Here is a 4,606-nt window from a genome sequence, read left to right on the forward strand (position 1 = left end):
TACTCAATTCAAAAAATAAGTGACAAGGCTGGAGATCCAGGTCAGTGGACAAAATGCTTTCCTGGCTTGCACAAACCCTGAGTTTGGTCCCTAGCATTGCACAAACCAGGCAGGGTTGGTACTGCCTATAATCCAAGCATTTAGGAGACAAGAGAAAGATCAGAAGTTCAAGGCCATCCTCAGCTCCCAGTGGGACCAATATGAGTCTGCTGGAGATCTTGTCTCAGAAACCAACCAACTAAAAAACTAAACAACAACAAAAAAATCCCACAAACCACCTCCATTTTATTTGGTGTGCCTTCACTGTTGCTGAACAGTCTTGAATGTGGAATGACAATTCCCAACCATGGAAAAGATAAGCAAATGACAAAATGTTTGTCAAAGCACAAACCAGGGTTCCAATGGAACCAATGGGATGGCATTAAATTTTTCCTGCAGGTCTCAGTCTCTCCTTGATGACATAGTGCTTAAACTGGGCCCTGCAGGATGACACAGAATCAGAACTGCCTCTCCTTCACCTGGACCTACAGAGCTGTCCCCTTACCAGCCAGGAATCATGTTGTAAAAATGCTCGTTTCTAAAATTTGATGGGTTCATGATACTTTTTTCCACAGAAAAAGATGTGTGCAAATGATAACTGAGTATAGGTGCCAGTCATCAAGCACCTAGTTATCAACAGTGTACAGCACCAACTCTGCCTGTAAATACAGTCTACCAGGCTTCTTCCTACCTGTAAAGTACCCTGAGCCCAACTGCCAGTAGAATCCATTGAGCATAAGCAACCCTCTTCCTCGTTAAGTCCTAGCGATTCTGTAGTTGGTCTCTCTCAACCCAGTCATTGTAGTCCCCTGCCCCCGCCCCCCCCCCCATCTCAGTTCCTTGGGTCAGATCAAGCCTTATCATGAACTGAATCATAACCACCAACATAGAATTTGACCAGTTTGTCTTTCACTTCTTGCACTGGCCTTCTCCCCTAACTCCCTCCGCTGAATTTGGTCCCCATCTCCCTTCTCAGCCTTTCCCCAGCCACACTGTACCTGTTTTCTGCATGTCCAGCCACAAAGCCCTCTCAGCTCCAAGATTTCTCTTGTGTGAGTTGTGCTGTACTTGTTAGTATGAGTGTACCCTTGTGCATGCAGCTGTGCACGTGTGTGGAGGCCAGAGGTGGACATCAGGTCTTTCCTCGATTGCACTCCACCTTCGTCTTTGGAGAAAGGGGTTCAGGCTAGGTCCATAAGCTTCAAGGATGCACTCACTCCATATCCCCATGCAGAGACAGGATTGCAGGCACAAGCTGCTACACCTAGCAGTCAGATTTCTGAATTATCTTACCTTTGTTTCTGCTCTGGCTAGTCCTCTCCCCAGAACAAATGGCTTCTCTCTAGCTTAGCCTACAATTGCCTAACAATTCCTCAACACCAGGCTCCTCCTGCCTAACATTTCCATTTCTGGAGGCTTCCTGAATTGTAACTGTGTTTGCTTACATAACAAATATGAGATTACCTACAGCGGGCCAAGTGCAGCGCCTCAGTAGAAAGCACACATACTGAAGGCAGACCATGTTCTGCAGGCATCCGCTTTGGTTTCAATAAAGAACAGCATGAAGTTAGGTTCTTGTCTTTGGCACTTAGCTGCATAACTTAATCTTTGAGTCTTTCCTTATCTAGAAAAGAAACAAAAAACAAAACTTCAAAACTTGGTTTACAGAATGATGAGTACAGGAAAAAGCCAAATGGAAACCTACTACTTTGTTAGTTGAGTAAAATATCTGCAAGTTGCCAGCACTCAGGAAGCAGAGCCAGGTGGATCTCTGTGAGTTCGAGGCCAGCCTGGTCTACAGAGTGAGCTCCAGGATAGGCATCAAAACTACCTAAAGAAATCCTGTCTTGGAAAAAAAAAAAAAATCTGAGAGTTATGAGGGTGATAAGCCTGCAAGGCTGAATAATGCCGAAACTAATAAGCCAGGTGTTATTAAACTCAAAGCCTAGTGCCCAGTATGGGATACCTTCTTATGAGCTGTTGGTCAGAGACTCCAGAAATTTTTCGAACAATATAAGTCCTTGAAATTTCCCTTGGCTGTCCTCCAGAACTAGTTGTTAAGACCTTATGGCTGAAGACACCACATACATTGGGTATAAAAGACAGAGAAATCAAACTGGATTTGAGTTGGAGGTTTCCTCCTGGACAGTTAGCTTTCATAGTACTTGAAAATGCAATGTAACATGACGAAAGAGTGGCCTTACCCAGCTAAAAACACGACAAACTACAATACCAACCTGCAAAGTAAGATGTGCCCATTGGTGCAATTATGGTACCACTGTTATGGGGGCAACCAAGCACTCTGATTGGTTCTGAGGTCCATTCCACAAGAAACCCATGCCTGGCACTATAAAGTTAAAAACGCATGGCTGAAGCCTTAGGTCCTAGTGGAAACTTACTATTGTTGTTTAGCTAAACTGACACAGTATCAAGCTGCCCTCTAAATACTTTACAAGGAAAGGTAGCAAATGAAGAAAGAATTGTTCAAGATACTAAGCTAGAGTTGAGGGCTGGGCTCTCACCAGGCCTCTCTACTATTCCCTCTAGAGTCGCAGGAACAATGCAGAAGGAACAGGAAGAGTGTAAGAGCTGGTAGAAAGGGAGAGCTATGAAACTGTAGGCATGGCACAGCCATTCCTTTCTTTTGTGGGGGTCATGCGTGCGCGCGGGGGTGTGTGTGTGTGTGTGTGTTTCGAGACAGGGTTTCTCTCTGTAGCTTTGGAGCCTGTCCTGGACTAGCTCTGTAAACCAGGCTGGCCTTGAACTCACAGAGATCCACCTGCCTCTGCCTCCCGAGTGCTGGGATTACAGGCGTGAGCCACCACTGCCCGGCTGGCACAGCCATTTCAATCATGATCTCACAACAGCAGTGGCTGCCAGCAATGGGCCTGCACTAGACTAGGCTTGTCAACAGTTGATCATAGATCACAAAGGGGCCCATGAGACTCTACTTTCCCTGCTGAACTATGAGCTACTGATGCATTCTGGAGGAGGGTAGACATTGTCTTCAATTGTGTACCTACTGATGAGTTCACCATGCTCCAGTGAATAGCAGCAAACATATAAACACACGAACAGTCCTGGTTATACTCTGGGCCACAAAACCCAACTCTATAATGTGAGGAAGGGACTTGTAGGGGCCGGTAATAGATGTGAGAGGGACAAGGGAGGATGAGTGTGACAGCCATTAAAATGTACTATATAGACACATGTATGAAATTATCAAAAGAACACATTTAATGAAAGAATAACGTTGGTTTAAACATTGGTTCCCAAAGCCAACGGAGTATCAGAATCACCAGGAACTTAAAAAGTATGTAGGAAGGGAATGACACAAGATAATTACTCCCCAACCCTAATCCCAAATGAGTTTCATGTCAGAAAAAAAAAGCTATGGAATCCTAAAATATTCATAATGGATACACCTGAATGCAGACATTAACATGTCAGGGCAGATCGGAGAGAACAGAACCGTGTGGAAGAAGGGAAACACCTGGACAAGAGCACAGGACACGTTATCACCCAATCCCAACTCAGAGCCATTCAGGAAAGCAAACAAATAAACTGCCAACAATAATGCTTGCCCAGGCCAGGCTTCCAAGATACTACCAGTGAGAAGTCCAGAAGGATGTGTGCCTTTTCCCACAGGTTAACAGGTTTTGTTATTCAGTATTGTCACCGCTGCAAATGTACAATGGCAAGGACCTCACACCGCGGCAAGGAAGATGCCAGCAACTGCAACATGCCCTGTCACTAGTCCATTCCAAAGGGGGCTCAGAACACCGTGAGACTGGCAACGTCCTGTCGTTTCAAATCAACAGGACCTTTCCTTCTTGCTCCATTGTCTGTCTATTGAGAGAAAGGAGGTGACGCCTCGGCTTCTTCGTGTTGCTCTGCTTGGAATAAATGCACGGCAAAGCCAGGAAGCCATACTCCAACTGTTCACCTTTAAGATAAAAAAAACTAAGCATGTGTGTTCTAGTCTGGGGTTCTTACATAAGTAATGGTTTATATAATTCCAGAACTACAACACTCACATCCATGGGTGAAAACCTCAAATTTGAAATACCCTGCTTCATTAAACAGAAACCCAAGCTAGAAGTGGTGGTATATGCGTAATCCCAGAACTTGGGAGGCTGAGGGAGGAGTATTCCAAGATTAGACAGACAGACTGGGCTACACACCAAGACCCAATCAATATATACATACAACACACACACACACACACACACACACACACACACACACACACACACACAGACTGGGCTAAATACCAAGACCCAATCAATACATATATACAGCCCTCCCCCATACACACACAAATTCACTCTCACATACACTCACTCTTTCTCACAAATTCACATATACCCTTTCTTACATACTCACACATTCACTCACACATACTCATACTCTCACACATATACACACTCGCACACACATACACACTTTCTCTCACATACACACACACTCATACTCACTTTCTCTCTCTCTCTCTCTCTCTCACACACACACACACACACACACACACACACACACACACACACAAAGGAAAACTCAGCACTAATTC

This window comes from Onychomys torridus, chromosome 16 (genome assembly GCF_903995425.1).
Source record: "Onychomys torridus chromosome 16, mOncTor1.1, whole genome shotgun sequence".
NCBI classification, from domain to species: domain Eukaryota; kingdom Metazoa; phylum Chordata; class Mammalia; order Rodentia; family Cricetidae; genus Onychomys; species Onychomys torridus.